The sequence below is a fragment of the Dipodomys merriami genome, unplaced genomic scaffold, assembly GCF_024711535.1.
Source record: "Dipodomys merriami isolate MVZ:Mamm:240054 unplaced genomic scaffold, mDipMer1.0.p SCAF_57, whole genome shotgun sequence".
Lineage (NCBI taxonomy): Eukaryota > Metazoa > Chordata > Mammalia > Rodentia > Heteromyidae > Dipodomys > Dipodomys merriami.
In genome coordinates, this window is record NW_027206146.1 from 3,693,385 (window position 1) to 3,720,950 (window position 27,566).

General features: G+C 46.3%; 2 pseudogenes; one reads left to right on the forward strand and one right to left on the reverse strand.

Moving 5' to 3' along the window:
* The first annotated feature begins 10,922 nt into the window (after positions 1 to 10,922).
* The window catches only part of LOC138812436 (serine/threonine-protein phosphatase 2A 65 kDa regulatory subunit A alpha isoform-like), a 28,050-nt pseudogene continuing 11,406 nt past the window's right edge, over positions 10,923 to 27,566 (forward strand).
* Positions 18,915 to 27,196, reverse strand: LOC138812383 (serine/threonine-protein phosphatase 2A 65 kDa regulatory subunit A alpha isoform-like; annotated as a pseudogene).

Sequence of the window (27,566 nt, forward strand, 5' to 3'; positions counted from 1 at the left end):
GATGGAGATCTCCGGTACAGGGGGGAGGGGTGGCCTTCCCTCCTCTGCTCCCTGAGAAGGAGTAAGGATATCAGTCTTCTACTCAGGCCGAGTTTTGGTTCCTGGGTCATCTCTGGTCTGCGAACTGCAGGATGAAGATGCCGGCTCCTTGTCAGTTCTTGCTAGTGTTGAGTAGAATCTGCTCGCCTGCCACACCTGCCTCTTTCGTCCCAGACTCGCTTTGTTTCAGGAATGGCGGTACCACCGGTGCCGCCGCTGCCGCTGCAGCAGCAGCAGCTGGCAAGAGCTCCAATCTGTCTCCTTGTCTGGATTTTCCCTCTCTGGCCTAACTCTCTGTCCTGTGATGGCACACTTGGTGTGATTCTCTGGCTTAGGACTGTTCACTGGAACTCTAAAACTGCTTTCTAGGCAAGAGCTTGTTTTGCCTCCACCTTCTCCTCCACCATCTTCCTGGAACTCTCATTTATGAAATCTTATACTAACACATAAGATTATCCCATGATTAAAGTAGTCCAAATCGAATAACCGTAAATTATATTAGTGGATCTCATTTCCTAGTACAATATCTTAATATTACCTCTGATATTGATTCCTTTACCAAATGGAATCTATGAACTAAATTTTTAGAAAATGTTATGAGCATGACTAAAATTCTTTTTGTGTGTGTGTGTGTGTGTATGTGTGTGTGTGTGTGTTTTAATTTTATTTTATTTTATTTGAGAACATACTGTACAGAGGGGCTACAATTACATGGGCAGGATAATGCATACATTTCTTACCAAGCATTGCAGCCTCCTCCTTTGTTTACCCTTCACCTCCCTTCCCCGCCTCCCCCCTCCCCCCACCGAATTATACCCCCCTCCCCCCCCACACACTGAGATTGTAAAGCTGGTTTTGACATGACATTTTGTACTTCTCATTGTTGCAACAGGTCCACCTGAATCCTTAAACGACTTGTTTGTCCCCATCTCCTCCACATGTTATACTGACATCAAATATAGTGAAAGCGGGGGTTACACTGTGGGGGAGGGACATACAAAGCAACAAAGAGATAATCTTATAAATGCGTTAGAAACACATGCATGAAAGAAACGAAAACATTAAAATACATAATTAAGGGTTCATTTTCCTAACATCACATTATCTGACCTTTTCCGCTTGACTCATACCTATACTAGATATTGCAAATAAGGGAAACCATGGGACCTATGTTTCTTTGGGCCTGGCTTACTTCACTTAATATAATTTTTTCCAAACCTTTCCATTTCCTAACAAATGGGGAAATGTCATTTTTTCTGATGGAGGCATAGAATTCCATTGTGTATATATACCACATTTTCTTGATCCATTCATCTACTGAGGGGCATCTGGGTTGGTTCCATATCTTAGCTATGGTAAATAATGCTGCAATAAACATAGTTGTGCTGGTAGCTTTAGTGTGGTCTTGTTTGTAAACATTTGGGTAAATGCCCAAAAGTGGGATTGCTGGATCATAGGAGAGATCTATGTGAAGTCTTTTGAGGAACCTCCATACTGCTTTCCAAAGTGGTTGAACAAGTTTACATTCCCACCAACAATGAAGTAAGGTTCCTTTCTGTCCACATCCCCTCCAGCATCTGTTGTTGTTAGAGTTGTTGATTTTTGCTGTTCTAACTGGAGTGAGGTGATATCTCAATGTTGTTTTGATTTGCATTTCTTTTATGGCTAGGGATGTTGAACATTTCTTCATGTGTCTATTGGCCATCCTTCTTTCTTCTTCAGAGAAGCTTCTCTTTAAGTCTTTCGCCCACTTATTTATTGGGCAGTTGTTTCTTTGAGGATTTGTTGTTGGGTGGTTTAATTTTTTGAGTTCCAAGTATATTTTAGATATGAGACCCTTGTCCGTTGTATGGCTAGTAAAGATCTTCTCCCAATCGGTGGGCTTTCTATTGATCTTGCCAGCTATGTCATTTGCCCTGCAGAAGCTCTGCAATCTTATGCAATCCCATTTGTCCAACCTTTCTTTGATTTGTTGTGCTTCCGGGTCTCTATTCAGAAAATTTCGACCTGAGCCAAGGAGACCTAGGGTTTCTCCTATTCCATCCTGTAATGTTTTCAGAGTGTCTGCTTTGAGTTCAAGGTCTTTGATCCATTTGGAGTTGATTCTGGTGCAGGGTGATATATAAGGATCTAGCTTTAGTTTTCTACATGTAGTTAACCAATTTTGCCAGCACCATTTACTGAAGAGGCTGTCTTTCTTCCATTCTATTGTTTTAGCTTCCTTATCGAAGATTAGATGGCTATAGGTCTGTAGGTTCATTTCTGGGTTTTCAATTCTATTCCATTGGTCCTGAGGTCTGTTCTTATGCCAATACCAAGCTGTTTTGATTACTATGGCTTTATAGTAGAGTTTGAAATTTGGTATTGATATTCCTCCAGCAGTGTTCTTTCCGTTGAGGAGCATTTTTGCTATTCGGGGTCTTTTATTGTTCCATATGAATTCTTGGATTGCCTCTTCTATTTCCTTGAAGAATGAGGGTGGAATATTGATAGGTATCGCGTTGAATTTGTAGATAGCCTTGGGAAGTATTGCCATTTTCACGATGTTAATCTTGCCAATCCAGGAGCATGGGAGGTTTTGCCATTTTTTAAGTTCTGTGTTGATTTCCTTTTTCAAGATTTTAAAGTTTTCATCATAGAGGTCCTTCACTTCTTTGGTTAAGTTAATTCCTAGGTATTTTATTTTTTGTGGGGCTATTACAAATGGAGTTACTTTCCTAATTTCAGCCACACTTTTCTCATTGTTGGCATATAGAAAAGCCATTGATTTTTGGGGGCTAATTTTATAACCTGCTACTTTGCCAAAGTTTTGAATCAGCTTGAGTAATTTGGGAGTGGAGTCTATGGGATTCTTTAAATAGAAGATCATGTCATCTGCAAAGAGGGAGAGTTTTATTTCTTCTTTCCCTATTTGGATCCCCTTTATGTCTGCATCTTGTCTTATTGCTGTAGCAAGGCATTCTAATACTAGATTGAAGAGAAGTGGAGAGAGTAGGCATCCTTGTCCTGTTCCTGAGTTAAGAGGAAATGGCTTTAGTTTTTCACCATTGAGTATAATGCTGGCTGTAGGTTTGTCATATACAACCTTTATTGTATTGAGGAATGTTCCATGGATTCCTAATTTTTCCAGAACCTTCATCATAAAGGGGTGTTGGATCTTGTCAAATGCTTTTTCTGCATCTATTGAGATAGCCATGTGGTTTTTATTCTTGCTTCTGTTGATGTGATGAATAATATTAATTGATTTGCGTATATTGAACCAGCTTTGCATCCCTGAAATGAATCCTGTTTGATCATGGTGTATGATTTTTTGGATGAATTGTTGAAGTCGATTGGCCAAAATTTTGTTGAGAAGTTTTGCATCAATGTTCATCAAAGAAATGGGTCTATAGTTCTCTTTCTTTGATGAGTCCCTGCCTGGTTTTGGGATGAGGGTTATGATGGCTTCATAGAATGTGTTCGGTAGTGAGCTTTCTCTTTCAATTTCATTGAAGAGTTGGAGGAGAATTGGTGTGAGCTCTGCTTTGAAGGCCTTATAAAATTCCGCTGTAAAACCATCTGGTCCTGGACTTTTCTTAGCTGGGAGGTCTCTTATTGCTGTTTCTATTTCAATGCTTGATATGGGCCTGTTAAGCTGGTTTAAATCATCTTGGTTTAGTTTTGGCATGTCAATATTTGCTAGGAAAAGGTCCATTTCTGTCAAGTTCTCAAACTTATTAGCATAAAGTTTTGAGAAGTATTCCCTTATAATGTTCTGAATCTTGGTTGTTTCCGTGGTGATGTTTCCATTCTCATCTCTGAGTTTATTAATTTGGGTGTGTTCTCTCCTTTTTCTGATAAGGTTTGCTAAGGGTCTGTCAATTTTGTTAAGTTTTTCGAAGAACCAACTCTTTGTTTTGTTGATTCTTTCTATAGTTTTTTTGGATTCAAATTCATTTAATTCTGATTTAATTTTGATTATTTCTTTCCGTCTACTGGATCGGGGTTTATCTTGCTGCTCTTTTTCAAGGAGGTTTAGATGTGTCATTAAATTGTTAGTTTCCGATCTCTCCAATTTGTTGATGTAGGAGCTCAGAGCTATAAACTTGCCTCTGAGTACTGCCTTTGCTGTGTCCCAGAGGAGCTGGTAGTTTGTGTGTTCATTTTTGTTGAATAGCATGAACATTTGAATTTCCTTTCTAATCTCTTCCATGACCCACTCATGATTCAGCAGTGTGTTGTTCAGCCTCCATGTGATACCGGACTTTCTTTGGTGGCTTTTGGTGTTGAGTTCTAATTTTATTCCCTTGTGGTCAGAGAGAATGCAAGGTATAACTTCAATGTTTCCGATTTTAGACAAGTTTGCTTTGTGGCCTAAAATGTGGTCTATTTTAGAAAACGTTCCATGTGCTGCTGAGAAGAACGTGTATTCTGATGCTCCTGGGTGAAATGTTCGGTAAAGGTCTGTTAAGTCTAGTTGATCTATGCAGCTGTTTAGATCTGTGGTTTCTCTGTTGAGTTTTTGCCGAGTTGATCTATCTAGTGGGGAGAGTGGTGTGTTAAAATCCCCAACAATTAATGTCTTTGGATCTATATGGGATTTGAGGGAAAGTAGTGTTTCTTGGATAAATTTGGGTGCTCCATTGTTTGGCGAATAGATATTTAGAATTGTAATATCCTCCTGAAGGAGAGATCCTTTAATTAGTATGTAGTGACCTTCTTTATCTCTTCTCACGAATTTTAATTTGAAGTCTATTTTATCTGATATTAGGATTGCAACTCCAGCCTGTTTATGAGGGCCGTTTGCTTGGTAGATTTTGTTCCAGCCTTTAACATTGAAAATGTGTTTGTTTTTACGGGCAAGATGTGACTCCTGCAGGCAGCAGATAGAAGGGTCTTGGTTTTTATAATCCAACTAGACAGTCTATGTCGCTTAATTGGAGAGTTCAGTCCGTTAACGTTAAGAGATAGGACTGAGAGGTATTTGGGAGTTCCTGCCATGTTATCCACCTTCTTGGGGGCTGTGAAAACTGGGTTCTTCCTAAGGTTCTTGGATTCTCAGTTTGGGTGCAGTTTCTTGGCCTTTGTTGCGTTCTTGTTGGTTTTCTATGTGTAGGACATCTTTAAGAATCTTTTGCAGGGCTGGTTTGGTGGAGATGTATTGTTTCAATTTTTCTTTGCTGTGGAAGGTTTTTAATTGGCCTTCAGTTATGAAGGAGAGTTTAGCTGGGTACAGTATTCTTGGTTGATAGTTGTTTGTTTTTAGGGCATGGCATACATCATTCCAGGCTCTTCTTGCTTTGATTGTCTCTGCTGAGAAATCTGAGGTGATTCTAATTGGTTTCCCTTTATAGGTGATTAACTTTTTCTCCTTGACAGCTTTAAGGATCTTTTCCTTGGTCTGGGTTGATCCTGTGTGGATTATAATGTTATGGTGGGATGTCCTATTCTGGTCTGGTCTATTTGGGGTTCCAGAAGCTTCTTGTATCTGAATAGGCTTATCTTTTTGTATGTTTGGGAAGTTCTCTGCTAGGATCCTGTTAAACAAATTTCCTAGACCATTAACTTCTGTTTCTAGGTGCTCCTCTACACCCATTATCCTTAGATTGGGCCTTCTGATGGTGTCTTCCAGGTGTTGGATAGACCTATCATATTTCTTGGACTTGTCTTGGATGGTTGTATGTTCTTTCTCTATAATATCTAGGCTGTCTTCAATCCCTGAGATTCGATCTTCTGCATGGTCTAACCTGCTGTGAAGACTCTCTACTTTGTTTTTTATCTCTTTTCCTTCTAATTGGTCAGTTTTGATGGCTTCAAGTTCTTTGTTTTAGCTCTGTTTTAGGTCTTGTATGAATTTCTTTACTTCCTTAATTTGGTGTTCAGTGTTTGTTCTCAAATCACTTAGTTGATTGGTTATGGTTTCTTTGGGCTCCCATTCCTTCTGTTGGGTTCCATTCAGCATTCTCTTTGTGGTCTCCCTGACTTCCTTCAGCTCTTTGTTAATGGATTCCATGAATGCCTTTAGGGATCTTTGTGTATTCTCTACCTGGTCTCTTAATTCGTGAATTATTCTTTGATTAGTTTCCTCCCTTCTGTGGGATTCCTGCAGTTCTCTTTGAGTGTTCTCTGCCTGCTCACGCCATTCCTCCCTTTCTCTTTGAGTATTTTCAAGTTGTTCACGCAAATCCTGTATCAGTTTTTGAGTAGCTTCCTCACGCTTATGATATTCCTGTATAGACTTCTGGGATGTCTCCGCTCTCTCCCTATCACGCTCATACAGAGTCCTTTGTACATTGTCAAACTTCTCATTTATCATGTTTGCTATTAGTGTTTGTAGAGCTATTTGGGAACTCTCCTCTGGATTATTCTTTATCTGTTCTAATCCCTGATTATCAAGGTTGGGAATTGAGATACCCGAATTTGCCATTTTTCTTGTGTTTTTCCGGCTTACTCGGCCCATTTGAGATAAAGATTGCACCAGTTTTGTGCTAGAACACTATCTTAAGGCAACCATCAACCAAAGTTTGCATTTGTACAGTCAATAGTCTACAGATACAATCTAGTTCAACAGATACATCTATTCAACATCAAACAACTATATGTTAAAGGACTTCGAACCACAGAAAAGAATTTGGAAAACCAGAAATTATTAGGATTAGGGAGAGATGTGGGTAAAAAATAGGAATAGATTGGTATGGGGAGGCACAGGGGGAGTTAACTTTGTCCTAATCACAGTGCAGGAAATGGGTTGAGTAGGATGCAAGTAGAGAGAGAGAGAAAAAGAAGAGATGGAAAGGGGAATAAAGAGAGACCAGAAAAAGAATAGAAATGTAAAAATTAATGTTATTATAGAGGTTAAAAGACCGTCTATTTAGAGAGGAATGTGAATATATTCAGAGAAGGGGAGGGACATAGAGGAGATGTGAAAAACTTTAAGGATGGGAAAGGGAGAAGAAAAGATCAGAAGTTCAGTAGAGCTAGATAAAAAACAAAAAGATAATTAAGAAAGAAAGAAAAAGAGAAAGAAGACAAGAAAAGAAAGGAAAACGCTCATTCACGTATTCCTAAAATAAAAATTATAAGATGAGAAAAAAAAAAGTTACTGGAAAACAATTATTTTTTCAGAAGAGGCAAAAATTAAAGATTAATAAAAGTTTTAGAAGGGAAAAAAATTTATAAATATATATATATATATATAAGGTAACAAAAAAACAAAAAACAAGCAAAAAAAAAGAAAAGAAGAAGAAGAAAAAAAAGAAAAAAAACAAAAAAAAAAGAAAGAAAAAAAAGTCTTTTGATTTTTTTTTGGGGGGGGGGAGGAGTGGGAAGAATCCTGTATCTCCCTTTTGTCTGCAACCAGTCTCTTGTTGGAGTCTCTGGTCAGCTTGAGGTCCTGTGGCTTGATTGGTTTCTTAAGTCGGTTGGTTGGAAGAGGCAGAAAAATGCTCTGCTTTACCCAAGATTTTGAGATCCCCCTCCCAGGTTAGTTTTCTGGGAGGGTGGTCTGCATTGAGAATCACAAAAGAGGGGGATGTGGTGATGAGGCTAGGTTCTGGGTAGAGTTGAGGCCTTTCAACAATCAGTAGCTTTTCCCTGGGGCTATTTTGTGATAAAGCTCACAGCGCCCAGCCTGGAGCCATTCTCAGGGTTTCTGTTTTTCAATTGATTGTGGTGGCTGCTAGAGGGAGGGGCAGCCTCTGGCTCTGGTTACCCAGTGAGGCAAGGCACTCCAATGGCTGGCGCCTGAGCTGGGTGACTTTTCCCTGGATGGAGCTGAGTCTGGCAGGTCACTTCACCGTTAAGTTCTTGTGACCTGCTAAATGACTCATTTTATTCCAAGGCCTGAGCTGGAGCTAGCAGCTCCTCCGAGCTTTGTCGGTATCCAAGATGGAGATCACCGGTGCTGGGGGGGGAGGGGTGGCCTTCCCTCCTCTGCTCCCTGAGGAGTGAGGACGTCGGGCTTGTACTCACGCCGAGTCTTGGATCCTGGGTCTTCTCTGGTCTGCAAACAGCAGGATGAAGATGTTCGCTCCTTGTCGGTTCTTGTTGGTGTTGAGTAGAATCCGCTCGTCCGATGCGTCTGGCTCCTTCGTCCCCGACTCTCTGTGTCTCAGGTATGACCCCGCGGCGGTGGTCGCCGCCGCGATCCCGCCGCTGGAGCGGCAGCTGATGTGTTTCCTTGGCTTCCCCTCTCTTGTCTAACTCTCTGTCCTGTGATGGCACACTTGGTGTGATTCTCTGGCTTAGGACTGTTCACTGGAACTCTAAAACTACTTTCTATGCGAGAGCTTGTTCAGATTCCAGCTTCTCCTCTGCCATCTTCCCGGAACCTCATTCTGAGCATGACTAAAATTCTACCAACCAATTAGTTGAATTTACAGAGTGAGATAAAAATACTGAGCTTACCAATTATTATACATATAAAATTGTCTCATTCATGATTCTAATACCAGTACACTCTTCAAGGAATTTGGTAACATTTAATTGGCTAGGTACAACAAATAACCTTGCCACCAAACCCTAGAGCTGGAATAGCATAGCATGTGGTATATGTAAAATGAGTCAAACTTACCCCATTTTCATATATATATATACATATATAGATCTATATGTATATATATAGAGATCTATATATACATATATAGATCTATATATGTATATATAGATATATATATATTCCCTGAAGGATCTGTTCTGTGCAGAGATAATACAAATCTGGAGTGAAAACATTTGGAATTGGTTGCTACATTTATCACATTATTATTTACCTATTTCTGTGTATTCCTCCCAGACTTTCTACTTCTAATCGATACATAACCAAAATTCTTTATTTTAGGGGGCGGGGGCTGGTCGTGGGGCCTGAACTCTAGGTCTGGGTGCTGTCCCTCAGCTCTTCAGCTCAAGGCTAGCGCTCTACAACTTGAGCCATAGTGCCAGTTCCAGTTTTTTTCTTTTTGCTTATGTGGTGCTGAGGAATCAAACCCAGGGCCTCATACATGCAAGGCAAGCACTCTACCACTGAGCCACCTTCACAGCCCATAACCAAAATTCTTATCTTTTCAGATAGCAAGTGGGTTATTTCGTGCAAAAGCAAGTTGGTTCTTTGTTTTTAAACAGATCTCAATTTGATAATTTAGTTTCAACTTAAAATCCACTTTATAGCCCAAATCTGTTTTCAAATGATTAAAGAGAAACCATTAGTCCTATCTTATGATTAGAAGGTACAACTGACAAACTTTAGGCAAGGTTTTGCTTAACTTCAGGACTTACAGATCAGATTACTGTCCGGAGATTACTACTCAAAGTACTTTTACAAATGTGAAACTATCTTGACTTAGGAGAAGGTAAATGGGGAGGATGAGGCAGATGGAGGAGAGGCACACAATGGTGAACAGATACATACATCAAGCCATGCATTAAGTACATGGTTTTGGTCACATTTTCACAACACGGTTGTTTTCTTGTATATCTTAATAAGTAAGCGTGTAATAAAAGACTAAGCCTATATATCAAAGCAAATTCAATAAAACATTCATTTTCAAGTTTCATAAATATATGCAAGTCTAATTATAAAGTCTGTACAATACATCTGCACAGTTTCTTAGACAAACATAATATACAGACTCATGGAAGTCTCCTGTTAAGTAGTTAATTTTGCCTAGATTTGAAATTATTTTCATAAACATTCAATGAAGCCACAAACAAAGGTACTGTAACATTTGGAATCTACCCAAGTTTTAAAGGGGGAGAGAAGGAGGGTAGGTGAAGGGATGGAGAGAAGGAAAGGGAGAGAGAGAGAAGGAGAGAGAAACAGCAATTCCATAAATGAGAAGGGAACTCAATCCCTTACTTTCTTTTCCTTTTCATGTCAGTTGTTTGGAAAACACTAGAAGCAGGCATGAGGTTTTCTATATATTGTCCAAAAACTTGGTCTTCTGATTTTAGCCTCAGGGTTTCGTCCTTAACTGCATCTACTCTTGCTGAGAGATCTTCAAGTGTGTGTTGGAGTTCCAACACTTGATTAATGTTGTGCTTTTTCCTCTCAATTTGTACTTTTTTTAATGCGGATTTCATTGGATGGGGAAGACTGTGTCAAAGTGTGATCAAGCAGAAAGGGTGTGACAGGGTGCAGACAGGGTCAGGCTGGTGGCATAGCAGTGCCACCACCTGCACCCTGTGGCCATCCTGTTGGCACATTGGGCTGGACCCGTCCTGTAACAGGTGTTGGAATGTACCATCCGACACGGATCAGGGTTCTACTGCCATGGCTGTGAGATGGAAACGCTGGGTGCAGTAGTTACCATGGCCCTCTCCTGAAACAAAGCTCTGGTCCTATGGCCTGCATTCTGGAGAGAGTTAATGAGCAAGAAACTGTGCACCCAGACCCACCTGTACAGTCTTGGGTTTGTGTTCACCCATGGTGCTGCCCACAACACTGCTGAGGTTGCCCCTCTGTTGTCATTGTTAGTTTGAGAAAAGATCTTCCTATGTACCTCAGGCTGGTTTTGAAGTCACGATTCTTCCACATCAGTCTGCTGAATACTGGGATTACAGGTGTGCATCAGCATACATGACTTTTGCTTTTGTAGTAATAGTATCCTATTGTTTGTTCTCTCATCATCACCGTAAGTCACGTCTTGAGTTTAAATGCCTGCTCTGCCAACCATCCTCTTAGCTCTGTCAGCTGGCAAGAGGTTCTGCCTTGTGCTGTGCCTCTCAGGATTGACGCTGTGAGCCAGCATCATGCCTTGTACGATTGCTTTGAGGGTTCAGTGAGGTTTCAGGTGTGTGTGCCTTGTCTAGGGCCTTGCCTAGAGCATGCATGCATGCATGCTATGCAGCCCCAGCTACTAAGTGGAGTATGTGGTGTAGTAGCCAGTGGTGGGCAGCGTGTGTGATCTTACATGAACTCAGAAAGTGCGCTGTTTCTACTGAACTGTGAGATCCAGGTCAGAGGATGGCATGGAGGGTGTGCTGAGCGTCTGATCCCAGCACTGTGGAGCTCCCTTGAGACTGGGATTACTGACATTCTCCCTCCTTATTCTCTCCTCAGCTTTGCCTCAACAGCATCAAGAAGCTTTCCACCATCACCTTGGCCTTTGGAGTGGAAAGGACCAGAAGTGAACTCCTCCCCTTCTTACAGGTGGGGACTCTTGGGGCACAGTGAAGTTGGGGTGCCTGGAGATGGCTTCTGCTTAATAAGAGAAGCCCACAGCAGGGGCCCTGGATAATGGAGTACAGAGAGTGAGATGCAGGTAGACAAGCTTTATGTACTGCAGGACTGTGTTGAGGGGAAGGCTGAGGAAGAAGGTGGAGGCAGGATGTCCTCTCGGAAGTCTGCTGGAAGACAGCTGCAGACCCAGAATGAGGCTCCCAGCCTGAGACCTGCCTTGGGCTCTGCAAGGTGGAAACTGTCATGTGACTCATGCTAGAGACATGAAGAGCATTCAGTCCATTTAACTCCTAAGTGTCGGCTGGGAGGACAGTCTCATCAGACAATATTCTGCCTGCCTGGATGGAAAGAACTGGGGCAGTGGATGAGGGGAATGTGGGAGCTTCAGACCAAGAGCTTCCAGGGGATCCAGACACTTGGGGTCAGAGTCCCAAGTGGCGTTAGGTTCCTTCTTCTCTGTACTTGCTGCCTGGGAGCCTCTCCAGTCGCATGTGGCAGGATCCATCTATGGGAAAACGTGGTGCTGTCCACACAGAAAAGCAGAAGCCTCAGCCTCACGCCTGCAGAACATGCAGGATTGTTTTTGTGAGTGATTACTGCAGCATGATTGTGGGCTAGAGCAAAATGCCAGGCTGACACCTTAAAGGACAGCAGTGTAGTGTCGCTGTTCTGTAGGTGGTGCTCTGAGCCTGGGTGCTTCTCTTCCTGTGGTGAGTCCTAGGTCAGAAAGGAAGAATCCTTGAGATTGCCGGTGCCCCAGCCTCCCCTGCCCAGCCCTGAGGCCTGAGACTGTGGCTGGGCTTGGCGCTGTCTTCGGGTGGAAGCCGGGCAAGGGGCCGGTGGTTGGGGGCAGGCACGGGGAGGGACAGCCTGAAACACCTCCAGGAGGCAGTAGCTGAACCGAGTCTGAACCGATAGAAAAGGATTTTTGGCAGAGAACAGTGCTGAGAGTGTAAGCTGTACCTGAGCAGGAAATCTGCATGCCACTGTGTTGCACAGGATGGGACTCAGTCTCCCCTCCCTGAGGAGTGTAGAGTGGCCCTGTCACACAGTGCTCCCCCACCCACCTCCAGCTCGTATCTTTTTCTCTGTGCTGGCCATATGTAAAAACTCTGCGTACTGACAGTTAGGTTGTGCATCTTGGGGCCGGGATCCCAGGGTGCAGGGACCCCAGGAAACTGGAAGTGGCACTAAGCTCCAAGTGGTAGAGCACTAGCCATGAGTAAAAGAGCTGAGGGACAGCACCCAGGCTCTGAGTTCAAGCTCGACTACTGATTTTCCCGCTGCCACCCTCCCCTGAAAAAAGTCATTATAACAAGGATCCATCTGCTTTAAAGGTTTCTCCACCAAAGCACTATCAGCTGTAAGAAGTGAGTAGTTTGGATTTTAATGAAGTAGAAACAATGGGAAGGTAGATACAGTCTGGCAGGGACTTAACTAGGCAAGGTGTTTGCAATGTGCAATAGTGGCTACCATCATGCCTGGACTTGGGTGTGACCCAGGAACAAAGTCAGATGGCGCCTGTCCTAAGCGTCAGTCAATGGTTACTCCCAGATCTAACCAGGCATGAGGGCTTCCCCCCAAATATTCTCCAGGACAGGACTTTCTTGGCCCTTCAGAATTCCACTGATTGATCCCAGTGGCCGCGCTTCTCCAGGCTGGTTCTTTTGCGAGGATGGCAACACAGTGGGGCATGCTCTACCAGCAGGAGGTGCACAAGGGGTGGGGCATGGAGCCCCGAAGCTAAGCATGCAGAGTGTGGGGAAGGAGCTGACCTCCCAGCTGGTTCATGAGCTGAGTCGCACCTTTGTGTCACAACCCATTTTTCCTGGGAGGCTTTGTTAGGAGCTTCAAGTCATCCCCACAAGTGAGAGGTGAGCATGTCTCATCCCTCCTTCATATTGAGCATAGTCACGAGATGCTGCTGTGAATGAATCCAAGTCAGGAACTGGCTGTGAGATCTTGCTGGCAGGTGTGCGGTGGGGGAACAGGAGTTGGGGGGTCCGGCCACAGTGTGGCAAGGACACAGGGGACAGGAAAGGGATTCGTACAAGATGGTGGCACAGAACTGAGGGTGCTCAGGAGAAAAGGAGGAGACAGAGATGGAGAAATGCCACGCCTACTCCAGTGGAGTCTGCTTAGCATGGGAAACCTGCTTTCAGATCTGAGAATGGGGCTTCAAAAAGGCCTACCTCCTGGAAAAGGCTGGCAAACCCCTGGGAAAGATGTGTTTCTGTTCCTGCTTTTCTTTTCTTCACTGTATAGGAGTGTCTATTAATCTTTTACTGTTCCTGCTGCTTGTTCTACTTACTCATGCTCAACGTTCCCTTATTCAAGGCTCTTTCTTGGAAGTGTTGACGATTCCAACATCTGATGCGTATCTTGAGAATATGAATAACTCACCAGAGTTAAGTGCTACCCTGAAAGCCCCTCTTATGGAGGCTAGTAGACAAGTCATAAGTAAATATAAAAGTATTGGGGGTTTCATGACGTCACTTCAGCAGAAGGAATTGTTTGTAAGAGATTTACAAGAATCTGTAGGCACGGCTAGAGCAGAAAGAGTGTATGGCTATTGGAGACTTCCGTTTAATCCTAAAGCATATACAATAGACTCATATAGATATTCTGTAGATAAGAAAGCTGTAGAGAGATATTTAGACCAAAAGCTAAATAAGATTCCTAAAAAGTTGGTAGATGGAAGGTGGCAATGGCTTATCAGAGGAAAATGGTGGGATCCTCCATTATCTAGAGGACCCTAAAGACTTCCCCCAGATCCATAGCCTTTAACAGGTGTGTATGATAAGGATCGCAACCGTTGGGAAAACTACTTAGGAGAAAGAACTTCCTATTACTCTCTTTCATTTACTGAGAGACTTGCTAGATCTAGGCCTCCTTGGTGCTTACTATCAAAGAAGGAACAAGAAAGATCTTATGAGACAGTTAAGGCCTCTATGGAGAAGAGTAAACGATTATGTGAAAGGGTTACAGAAAAGACACTATGAGCTTAAATTTGATATATGGCCAGATTTAACTAAGTATACTGAATATCATGATTTTGGGCCACAAATTGGGGACCCTCTAAAGAATGGCAAAGAAGCACAATTGCTTAGAAAAGATTTGAAACTTATAAAGTATAAAACTAAACAAAAGTAACTATGAAGTACTAGAGTTCATGCCTTTCTGTTCAGCACCTTGCCCATATGCTCTGGTTAGTGGTTAATAGGTGATAAACATCGAAAAAATTGTATTTCTTAAAAATAGAGGTAAAGCCTGGAACAAGTGCCTATCGTCATAACTCGTCATTCAAAAAACAAGATCAGGCAACCAGCTGGTGACCACCCAAGAACGAAGTCTTGCAGCAAGATTGTGTAAAATTTTGCCCTTTCTCATGGAGACTTTCACTATAAAAGCTTGTTATCCTCTGCAATAAATCACACTCAGCATTCACTCCTCTTGTGTGTGAGTTGTCTGTTTGCCATCTCCCCACCTATACCAGTTAGCTCCACTAGGTGTCCTCCGTCGTCCTGACAAAGCCTCTTTCTTGTGTGTGAGTTGTCTGTTTGCCATCTCCCCACCTATTCCAGTTACCTCCACTAGGTGTCCTCCATCATCCCGACAGAGCCAGTCTGCAGCAGAGAAAGACCTGCTAAATGTGGGAACACTCCAGAAGTAACAAGTCCAGACAGGGCTGCATGTCAGCATGACGATGGGTGTCTGTGCATCCACTGTACTGCAGGGGTGCATGGGGTGCAGAGCCTAACCTTGAGCTGAAGAGCTCAGGGACAGCACCTAGGCCCAGAGTTCAAGCCCCAAGGCCAACCAAAAAATAAAAGAGGAAAAGCGTGTGGAGCTTGCTGAGCGCTGTGGGGGAGGGGTAGTGCAGGGCTTGGGTTGTCTTGGATTTGGATCATGCTCAAGACAGAGTGTGAGATGGCTGGAGGGTGGGGTGCTCCTGGGGATCGGGTGCTGAGAGGGGGTGGGTTGGGGGCAGGGAATGCCTGCGTCCCCTCACAAGGCAGGGAGCTGGTGGAGGACGTGCGATGCCCCTAGGTCAGGAGACTAAGTCCACATCCACACTCTCCAAGGTGACACAGATGGGGAGGACCTATGGGGACGGGAACACCAGGGGTCAGGAGAGGACCAGGTGTGTGTGAGGTTAATAATGACAACAGACAGCTCCCCCATGGAGCCCAGAACATGGGTGTGCTGGGTGGAATGTCTTTGGGCTGGATTAAGGGGATGGGGCATGGAGGGAATCTAGCTAAAGCCAGTGTGGGGAGAGGGAGTGCAGGGATGGCAGGGCCTGTGGTTCAAGCCTTTCTGTGGTGGGGTGGCTGTGGGAACTTCAGGATCAGGAGGAGGCGCCTGGCTCAGTGCCCACAGTCCACTCAGCACCTGGCATAGTCCCTGGATGGCTTCAGGAGGTAGGCCTGCCATCTGCTTGCTTTCCTGTTGTGTGTGGTTCCCAGGACTTGAACTCAGGGCCTGGGTCCTATCCCTGAGCCTTGTGCTCAGGGTTGGTGACTGTCCCTGGGAAATCAGTGCTACTTCTGGCTTGCTGTCACCCTGAAATTCATTCCTGAGAACAGAAGGGTGGAGGTGGAGAGCCCTGGACAGGAGGCCCCTGCTCATATTCAGCACAGCAGCCCTGACCTGCACCCCAGAGGCTGTGGTAAAGTGACCTCATAACAAGAGACATGAGGAGCACTGCAGGAAATGTCACAATAGCCAAGCAAGGGACTTTCTCAAGGAGCCTTCATGTTTTAAAAACAACTTTATATTTAAAAGGTGCTTTTCAAAAGTACACTTGATGTCCTTGTTGAATTAGCAGAGTCTAGAGATATGTAACATAGACTGCCAAGGAAAAGAAAGAATTGTGAAAATAAATTATGTGTAAGAAATAAGCACGACCGGGCGCTGGTGGCTCACGCCTGTAATCCTAGCTACTCAGGAGGCTGAGATCTGAGGATCGCGGTTCAAAGCCAGCCCGGGCAGGAGAGACCGTGAGACTCCTATCTCCAATAAACCACCAGAAAACCGGAAGTGGCGCTGTAGCTCAAGTGGTAGAGTGCTCGCCTTGAGCTGAAGAGCTGAGGGACAGTGCGCCCAGGCCCAGAGTTCAAGCCCCACAGCCGACCAAAAAAAAAAAAAGAAATAAGCACGGACAAGACTAAGGGATTAACTGTCAGGAAGGAGCCTTGATGTTTGTGGTCAGTGGTACACCAGCAGGACTCCCTTTTTTTCTTCCTTCCTTCCTTTCTTCCTTCCTTCCTTCCTTCCTTCTGAAGGGTTAAAAATTAAAAACCTCACTTTTACCATTACCATTACTAACTTGCTAACTGCTGATTTTGCTTCTATAAATAGGCTTGCATTCAGACCCCCTTCCCTGGGAGATAAAACTAGGCAGTGACTCAAGGATATTGGCTGGCCCAGATGTCCGGATATCAGCCCACCCAGGACAAGGACAGCGGTTATAGATAGTACATGTTCTTCAGTTCCAGATTAATTAAGCAGCAATCCCTGGGACAAACCTTGACAACGACCACCTGGCAAGACCACAAGCTGAGCCAAGTGTCAACCAATCATGGGCCTGTAGCCATGTAAACCCCCCTTAAACCAACCATGAGCCAGTCATTTTACAAAGAGTGTTACAAAATTTCCCGCGTGGCAAGGTGATTATTGGCGTATATGTTGACCTTTAAATGGACCAATCATGGGATGCTTTGTGTTATGCATTAATCTTGTGGTTTTTGCCTTTAAAAAGGCTTGTAGCCGCTGCTCAGGGCTCCCTGTCTGCTCGGGACAGAGAGTCCGTTTGCGCAAACGTCAAATAACGTCAAATGCTTATTGCATCTCCCGGCCTGGAGTCTGAGTTTTCTGGGGCGCACTCCCATTGACGAAAGTATCCTAGGGGGCTAGGGTCTTTCACTTCCTTTCTTCCTTCCTCCCTACTTCCTCCTTCCTCCTTCCTTCCTTCCTTCCTTTCTTCCTTGCTTCCTTGCTTCCTTCCTTCTTCCTTACTTCCTTCCTTCCTTCCTTCCTTCCTTCCTTCCTTCCCTCCTTCCTTCCTTCCTTCTTTGCTGGCTTGCCCTCTCTCTTCTCTGTTGGTCTCTGTCTGTGTGTCTGTGTCCCTCATTCTCACTTTCCTTCTTTGTGCCAGGCCTGGGGCTTAAAATCTGGGCCTCCATTCTGTCCCTGGGAAGATTTTACTCAAAGCTAATGCTCTACCACTTCAGCCACAGCACCACATCCATGTTTGTTTGTTTTTTTAGTGGTTTATTGGAGATGAGAATCTCAGAGAGTTTTCTGCCTAGACTGGCTTTGAAATGTGATCCTTAGATCTCGCCTCCTCATGAACTCAGAACACAGGCATCAACCACCACACCCAGGTGATATTTTCTTTTCTTTATTTTTTTTATTGTGAGAATACCCTACAGAGGAGTTACAATTATATGGGCAAGATAACGAGTATGTTTCCTATCAAGCATTGTTGCCTCCTCTTTGTTTCCCCTTCCCAACCCTTCCCATACTCCCACCCTCCCCCAACCTGATTCTCCCCCACACCAAAGTTGTAAAGTTCATTTTTTTTTGTATTTTATTTTATTTGAGAACATACTGTACAGAGGGGCTACAATTACATGGGCAGGATAATGCATACATTTCTTACCAAGCATTGCAGCCTCCTCCTTTGTTTACCCTTCACTTCCCTTCCCCGCCTCCCCCCTCCCCCCACCCAATTTTACCCCCCTCCCCCCACCCAATTATACCCCCCTCCCCCCCCACACCGACATTGTAAAGCTGGTTTTGACATGACATTTTGTACTTCTCATTGTTGCAAGAGGTCCACCTGAATCCTTAAACGACTTGTTTGTCCCCATCTCCTCCACATGTTATACTGACATCAAATATAGTGAAAGCGGGGGTTACACTGTGGGGGAGGGACATACAAAGCAACAAGGAAATAATCTTATAAATGCATTAGAAACACATGCATGAAAGAAACGATAACATTAAAATACATATTTAAGGGTTCATTTTCCTAACATCACATTATCTGACCTTTTCCGCTTGACTCATACCTATACTAGATATTGCAAATAAGGGAAACCATGGGACCTATGCTTCTTTGGGCCTGGCTTAGTAAAGTTCATTTTTTGACATAACGACTTGTAAGTCTCATTGTTGCAATGGGTCCACCTGTATCCCTAGTTAAAAGATTTCTTTTTCCCTTCTCCTCCACAAATTATATCAACATCAAATACAGTGAAAGCATGGGTTATACCGTGGAGGAAAGACATACAAAGCAACATAGAAATCATCTCATAAATATGTTAGAAACAATTGCCAGCTGATATTTTCTTTCCAACTACTTTCTTCTCCAGAAAAGAAAGGGCTTTAAGAATTATTTGCTTCATTGCATAGGAAACTATTAAGAAAGAAAGAAAGAAAAATCAAAAGACTCAAAATGGAATTAGGAAAACCTGTTAAGTGAGTTTAACCAGTTTATCTTGAATTTCACACAACTACCAATTAATGGGGCAGATTCTCTGGAGGAACTTGACATGACCTAATAAGAATTATTCAAAATCTCATATTTCCACATTCATATAATTCTGTGGGCCAGCAAAACAGAGACAGATGAACACAAACGAGATATATAGCACACAAATGGAGAGGTGTGCACATGTGTGCACACCTCTATCTCCCAGCAGATGACTTTTATCTAGGTGTGGAGATTGTTGAATGGCCAAGCAAAGTTCAGCAGAGATGCCAGCTTGATGGTCCTCAGCGGAGGACCACTTTCTTCTTCTTTGTGCAGGTGAAGAGGAAGCTGCAGGGAGTTGAGTGTCCGCTCATGAGCAGGAAAGGGCTGAGGGATGGGAAACAGCCTGAAGCAAATTCCGCTATATGGTGCAGCACAGGGCTGGGGTTGTAAATCACAGACAAGCAAATCTGACAGATGCAGGACATGGTATAAAAGGAGACAAAGGCGCTCACCAGGAGGAGGATGCTTATGGTGGCTCTGGACTCCAGAGGGGCTCTGGTGGAGACACTGGTCCTCTGGATGTGTCGCATTCTCTGCTTGTGCCTGTACAGGACAAAGAGCATGGAGGTGCTGGCCCAGGGCATGAGCCCCAGACACAGAACATCAGGCACTGAGAGTATGGCCACATGCAGTACATCAGCAACTGGATCATCACACATGGAAGAACAGTATCCATAGGCCTATAAGTTCGTCATGTTGTCATGTGCGTTGGGTCCGATCATGTACATGAGACAAACAATTCTCAGGAGGAGGAAGACACCCCCAGCTGAGGTACACTGTGGAGACAATATGCTTGTGGGCTCTCCCCTTCAGCCCTGCCCAACTGGAGTCTCCATGACTGATGCTGACAGCAAGGAAGATGCTCAGGGAGCAAGTGCTAACAATCGACACCTCCTGCCCACTCAGTGAAGATAGAAGACCATTTTGCACCCCACATCATTTAAGAAAATTCTCCAGCACAAAGCCACCATGGTTTGGGGAACACTCCTACACAGAAGACATAGAAAGTTGGTCACAATTAAGTGCCTAAGAATCAAGTGTGTGGCTCTCATCCTGTTCCCCAGGCAGGAAAGGAATAGACAATGGGAGAGAAGAGACAAATTACCTACAAACCCAACCACAGTCTGGCCTAAGAGGATCACCCCCATAGACACATGGGCATCTCCCATCCTCTCTGTTCCTTGAGTCTCATTCAGAGGCTCTGGCTTGGGAAACTGAGGCATTCATGGTGCCAAGGGAACTCAGCATTCTCCATCCAGCATTCAGACCACTGGAAATACTGTCCTACTATCTCTCATGTATTAGGAAAAATCCAATTCTATTCATCCATTGGGAAGTGGAAGATGGCATGTTCAGGGAAATGGGTGAACCTGGAGAAATGGTATTAAGGGAAGGTGAGTCTGGTTCTGAGGTGAAGGCAGCTATATTTCTCCTCTGTAGAATCAGATCTAAGATTCTAAACAAGCAAGGCCCTAGTGGCTCAAGCCTGTAATCCTAGCTACTGAGGGGCTGAGACCTTGGATTCCCAATTCAAAGCCAGACCAGAAAAGTAAAGTCTGTGAGACTCTTCTCTCCAGTTAAGCACCAGCAAACCAGAAGTAGACCTGTGGCTCAAAGTGGTAGAGGCCTAGTCATGAGCAAAATGGGCTCAAGGAACATGGGCAACCCCCAAGTTCAAGCTGACTGACTAAAGAAAGAAACTTGAAACATGCGTGACACATTCCTGGGGTCACATGCACTTATACCTCAATACACTGGCTGCGGGAGTGGGTCCCAGGTTTCACCATTTCCTCAACACAGAGCCCACATTTCACAGAAGAAATACCAGGAAGATGAACCAAGTCTGCGGTGGGGATGGTGGGGGTGAAGGAGGAGGTGGATGACAGAGAATGAGAGGGGCAATTTTAGGTTCAAATGCCATTCTAGAGTCGCTGATGTGAACAAATCTTCCCCAGACCCTGGACAATCAGGATTCCTCCTCACTTGTCATAAACCAGGACAGACTCTGTGAGGGAGAGGAAGTGAGGAACCAACAGGGCTTGGGGGTAAGGGGGGCCTAGAACCTCAGTCCTTTTCACTGTCCTAGCCCATTCCTATCCTTCCCTGTTTCTTTGTTATACATCCGGGTTCAATCCAGAATCCCTACTCCTAAGGTGATCCCTTACCCAGAGTGTGGAACCTGGGGTCTCTCCTGCAGGCTGCGCCTCTCCAATGGCAGTGAACACAAGTGCTCGCCTCTTCTCTCAGGGTGTGCATGGCAGGGCGGGTCATTTTTTTCTTTTTTTTTTTTTTTTGCCGGTCATGAGGCCTGAACTCTGGGTCTGGGCACTGTCCCTCAGCTCTTCAGCTCAAGGCTAGCGCTCTACCACTAGAGCCTCAGTGCCACTTCCAGCTTTTTCTGTTTATGTGGTGCTGAGGAATCGAACCCAGGGCCTCATGCTTGCAAGGCATGCACTCTACCGCTGAGCCACCTTCCCAGCCCCCAGGGCAGGTCATTTCTGAGATGCACATGGGCACTTCAGAGCTGCAGAGGGCTACTTAGATAGGGGTACAAGAGGTCAGCAGCTGAGGTCAGCTCCTGCAGGAGTGGTGATTTTCCGTTCACCTGGGGTGGCAAGCCAAGTTCTCAGTAAACTTTTTCTTTTCCCCCATGTGACAATTATCAAGACACTTTTCACTTTCATGTGGGTGCTTCTTCAGGGGGACAGGGGAGTGGTGCAGTCACTTACCTCTCCTGGATCCCAGTAGGCCGGCAGGAGACACTGAGGCCCAACTTGAGATAACTGTCTGTAAACAACCTCAGAGTTGTGTAAGCCTTGTGTCCCCAAAGTTTCTTACCCAAAGTGTCCCTTCTCTTTTTTTCCAGTTCTGAGACTTGAACTCTGGGCCTGGGCACTGTCCCTCAGCTCTTCAGCTCAAGGCTAGCAGTCTTCCACATGAGCCACAGCACCACTTCCGGCTTTTTTTTCCTGCATGTGTGGTGCTGAGGAATTGAACCTAGGGACTCAAGCATGCAAGGCAAGTGCTCTACCACTGAGTCACCTTCCCAGACCTTATGATTATATTTCTATCCACTGTTCTGGGTTTGTTTTTATATTGTGCTTCATCATTGATGTCATTTGAGACACCTGTTTTCATGCCAGGCCCAAGAGCTATAAATTCCCTGAGAAGCTTTTGCTGCATCCCAGAGGTTCTGGAAAGTTGTGCTATGGTTTTGATTCTTGAATTTTTAAACTTGTTCCTTCATTTGATCCTTAAGTCTTATGGCTGACTTTGGGCTCGATAGCCTATCTCTTGATGAGAGGGGGTCTTAAGCCAACATTCTAACTTGGCCTGGACTTAAGGGTCTATGGCCTCCAGTAGTACTAGTTCATGAAACCGGGGCAGCAGTAGGCATCAGTGTGCTGGCTCGCTGTCTGTCAGCAGAGGGTGATGGTCTTTATCTCATCAACCTAAATTGGGTTTGGTGTCTCCCCTGCTCTCATGGGACAAGCAACTGGGGTTTCCTTTCAGGTCAGTTCCCATTTGCTTGGCATGGCTTTCCACCCTGAACTTTCAGTTTTCAGTCTTGGCTGGTGAAGTGTCATCTCTATGCAGTGCTGGTTTATAACTGGGCCGGGCCAGCTCTCCCTCCTGGCTGAGAGGCACAGGGTAGAGCCGGGTCACTGCTTTACAGTTCAGGCAGGTGTATACAGATCCGGGAAATACTGTCTGCTTTATGCGGTATATCAATTCCCCACCACCAAATAGCTCCAAATTTTTCATATGCAATCTATTGCCGTCTACTCGTTTCTATCTCATATATTTGTCTGTTCAGCTAATAAAACAACTTTCCATGAAGCCTGGCACGTGCAGGAAAATGAATTGAACTGGAATTCATCACACATCCTGGGAAGGAAAACAAGCCACACAAGAAATATAAATATGTTTTTCTCAGGTAGAATCCAGACTTTAAAAGACACAAATCTAGACAGGTGCTGGTGGCTCACTCCTGTCATCCTAGCTACTCAGAAGGCTGATATATGAGGATCACCGTTCAAAGCCAGCCAGGGCAGGAAAGACCATGAGACTCATATCTCCAATAAACCACCAGAAAACCAGAAGTGAGGCTGTGGCTCAGGTGGTAGAGTGCTCACTCTCAGCTGATGAGCTGAGGTCCAGTAGCCAGGATCAGAGTTTAATACACATGAGTAAGCAAAAAAAAAAAAAAAAAAAAAAAACAAAGATATAAAGCTGTAAAGGAGACTCACACTGATATCCTTGACCACAGGGGCCTTGGGAATGCTTGCGGTACCCAGTGGGAAACCCAGGCTTTGAGACAATGCTATGTGCCCATCAAAAAACATGGATGATTTTCCCAGGGCAGGGGTGTGGCTCAGTGAACAGTAAGAGGACTTGAGCAGTAGGAGGATGTGAATAATAGGAGGATGTGAACAGTAGGGCCTCCGCAGGCAGCTCCGGTCCTTGGCCAGCTCTGCCACAGCAGGCAGCATGCCTAGGGGTCAGGACACTCAGTGTGAGTGCTTCGACTAAGTGTCCTCGCAGAAAAGGGCAGAGACCAAGTCCCCAGGACACTCCCCCCAACACCCACTAACACCTGAGGGTCAACTGTTTCTATACCTTTATTTCTTTGTGAAAAGAGGGGAAAAGGGAATAAAACATAAACAGTACAGTTGACACAAATAAACCACCGGGGTAGGGGGTGGGGGACGGGAAGGGGAGGGAAGTGGGAGGGAGGTAGGGATGGGGTCCCCATCTCAGCAGCAAGAGGCAGTGACCCGGATGCTCGGGTCTCTCCCTACAGGGCAGGAGTGGCATCTTCCTCCTGGCTGCTGTCTATCCCACCGTGTGTCCCTCAGACTTTGGGAGGGGGCCGGGCACTGTCTCCCCAGGTGGCTCAAGGAACGTGCATGGGGCCAGGTCTGGGATCAGGCCAAGCACAGGGAGAGCTGTCAGGGACACACTGGCTCCTTGAGGGAGGAGCTCAGGGAGGGCTGAGCGGAGGGTGGGCCGGAGGCCAGGCACTGGAAGCCCAAGCACTGGCTCTTCTTCCAGCATCAGGCAAGAGACAGAATTGGAGGAACAGGATTGGGCCAGCTCAGAAGCCCAGCCTGGCCCTCTTGCGCCCCTGCCCAGGCCCCACCACCCTTTCCCCATCCACCTGCCTGTCTGGCCCCCAGCCCCTGCATATGCACTGCCACCCTCTGGCCCTCCTTGTCCCCTGCCCAGGCACCACCACCCCTCTCACCTGCCACTGCACGCCCACCCACAGCCCGCACCAGTCAAGGCCTCCTGGGCAAAGTCCTGGTCCTGGGTCAGCTTCTCCAGGACTGGCTTGACTTCGCTCTGCAGGGTGCTGGAAGCAGAGGGGAAAGGGCTGGAGCCTGAAGCTGATGGGGCCCACAGCTGTGAACTCAGTTCAGGCCTTGCCACCTCCTTGCATCTCCAGACTGCTAGCAATGCTGAGCCACCCCTCACCTCCCTTCCCTTCACATCCCTTCCCCATTAGGCTCGCCACCTCCACTGCTGACTCCTCAGTCTACAGTGAAGCCGACACTGGCAGGAAGCAGCAGGGAGCAGTGGCAGCTGAACACAGTGGTGCACATCTGTAATCCCAGCTACTGAGGAAGCCCTAGCAATAGCTGGACGTGGTGGCACCCCTATTCCTAGCAGTGTGAGCAGCATGCACAGACCAGGCAGCCTGGGCCACACATTCACTCTGTGAAATATAACCAAGCAAAAAGCACTGGGCACATGGCTCAAGTGGCAGAATGCTTGCCAAGTGAGGTCAACCCTCAGAATCACCACAAAGGAAGAAACAGTGTAGCTGGAGAGGAGCATAAGAACAGCGAGTCCCAGCTCACCTGTTGTGGAGGATGGGCCCGATCTTCTGCAGGGACTTGGCTACATTGAAGCGGACTTTGGCAACGGGGTCCCCTGCCATTCGAACAATGGTGGGCAGCGTGTGCTTGGTGGTGATGTCCTGCCTGCACACCTCTGACAGAACCTGGCCAAGCAAGGGCACACAATCAGTACAGTCAGTGCCTGACACCTGGGCCCGGGTGTCGATGCTTCAAGAACCCTCACCAGCATCCAAAAGGCACACACAACTGACACAACCTCCCCGCAACTACAATTTACAATGAGCTCAACTCTGAAAATGCAGCCAATGGTGTGTCTCACACCAGGTCACCCACACCCAGTCCAAGGGTGCCGGAGGCCTGGAGTACACCCAGCTCTGGATGTGTACAGCTGGCCCTGACCCCCAATCACTCCACTCCCAAACTTGGTGTCACGGCGGGGCTGTGTGTGCCTCTCCCCTGGCAATCCGGCTCCTGGGTGCAGTTGGTGCACGAGCCACACTCACGTTTATGCAGAAGAGGGTGGTCATGCAGTGCAGGGAGTTGGGGTCTCCAGACATGGCCAGCACTTTGGGGATGATGGTGGCATGGGCCCACTCCTTCCTGAACTTCTCCACCACCTTCTTGAGGTTGTTGATGGCTGCCTCACAGATGGCATAGACTGCAAGGGGGACAGGAAGGCCATGGGAGAGTTTTAGAGTGGGTCAGCGCTCAGCGCCAGCCTCCCTCAAGGTTACAACAGCAGGGGGCTACACAGACAGAACAGTGGCGTGCCCTGCCCACTGGCTGCCAGCTCCTTATGGCAGGACTCACCATGGTCCACCAGCCATGCTATGCAAAATGAGTTGAGTTTCTCATCAAAGAATTCCACTCCCTGCCAGAGGAGAGAGGTGTTGAGGGCTCAGAGGGTGAAGGAGGATAGCCAGCCTCCTCTCCCCTCCCTGCCCTACCTGGCATGCCCTGGATCAGGCACCAGCTGTCTAGCCACCAGGGACATGTACTCAATGATGGCCAACCGCACCTGCCACTTGGCATCCTCGGCTAGCTCCACGATTGCTGGCAGAAGCAACTTGGACAGCTGCAGGATGGCGAAAATCTCCTTCACATAGTCCAGGTTGGAGATGATGTTCAGCCACACCTCCGGGCACTGCAGAGGATGGGGCTCCAGTGATGCCTGGCCCAAGGGGGCCCAGAATGGGGGGAGAGGAGTGCCACCCCACAGCAACACCCTACAGACCTGCCATCTCCCCAGGGCAACTGCCCAGCCCCAAAATTACCCTGGGTATACCTGCTGGACTCTGCGATGGCAATCGATCACCTGGGTGGGGGACTCCGAAATGGGATACTCACCTGTCCCTCAGTTGGGCCAGGAAGAGTGGCAGGAGGTGCTCGATGGTGTTGTCTTTGCCCAGGAGGGGAGAGAGGCCCATGATGACAGAGGCCAGGGCAGACTTCACATGCTGGTTGGCATCTGACACCAGTTCCTGGGAGGGAGAAGGGAGGGAGGCCCCGGGGGACCTGCCTCAGCCTCCTCTGCACATGATTGGCAGGGGGTTTGGGGACAGGCTGCAGGGGTCCTGCCTCCATCTCCTTGGCTGAAGACTATGACCCAGGTGCATGGGGTATTTCCACAGCCTGTTCTGGGCCCTCTTTAATGCCCAGCTGACTCCCTCCCCCAATCCAGTTACCTTGATGCACAGCAAGATCTGGGTCATGATCACGTTCTCCCGACAATATGCAGAGAGGTTCTCGCAGAACTCTGCAGGCCAGGGCGGAGGATGCGATGGTGCCGGCTGCACCGCCACCCTGAGCCCTCCTTCTCAAGCATGGGTCATGGGCACCCACCTTTCACCTTGTGGGAGGCCACGGCCCTCACCTTGGCCTCGCAGTCCTTTATCAGGTTTAGAAAGCAGGCACCAGGTCTGTCCTGGTGATCTCAGGCCCCACTGCTTTCTGGAGCTATCAACCTGGAACCAGGGAGAGGCAGGGTGTGTGGAGAGAAAGGGGGTCTGGCAGCCTCTCTCCTCAGTTATTGAGGCCAAAGTCCAGGCAGAAGCAGTGCAGAGGTGTGGAGACTAGGCAGGCTGCTCGCCCCAGAGCCAGGCCACGTCCCCAGCAGGGTGCACCAAAACCACAGACCTTAATTCACATTGTCGGAAGTAGGGCTTTCTGTGACTGGATCCAAAAACATGCCAGGGATGCAGACTCTCCCGCTTTTACATTTATGCTAAAATATAGTGGGCTGAGTCACTAAACGGGCAGGGGAGCTAAGGAAAGACTTCTCAGAAGAGAGAAGAATGGCAAAGAAACACAGGAGGATATGCTCATCATTCCTGGGCTTGAAGGAAGTACAAATCACAACAACCCTGAGATTCCATCTTAATCCAGTTAGATTGGCCAGCATTGTGAATTCGAACAAATGCTGGCAGGGACGTGGAGAAAAGGAGCCCTACTGTGCAGCTGGTGGCAATGTGAAGTAGTGCAGCCACTCAGCACAGCAGTCTGCAGGTTCCTCCAAATACTAAACACAGACCTTCCCTCCCACCCATTCCTGGGCATCTACACAGAGCGTTATGACAAGAACACCTGCACACCCATGTTCACTGCCACACTACTCACAATAGCTAAGATATGGAAACAGCCTAGATACCCCACAGTAGATGAGTGGACCCACAATGTGGACAATGGAACTTTACACAACCATTAGAAAGAATAAAATGATGTCATTTGCAAATTATGTGAAGTAAAGTAAGTCAAGATTGGAGATTAACAGTACACGTTCTCTGATATAAGGAAGTTAGATCTAAAATGCACTGGGATATGACAAATGCCACAAGATTCCAGAGACTCACACACAGTGAGACCAAAGGAGAATAGTCTTAGGAGAGAATCACAAAGGTCCAATGCCTAAGCATCTCTTCATATTCATATAAAATATTACACCTATGGAAACAAATCCCAAGATGTG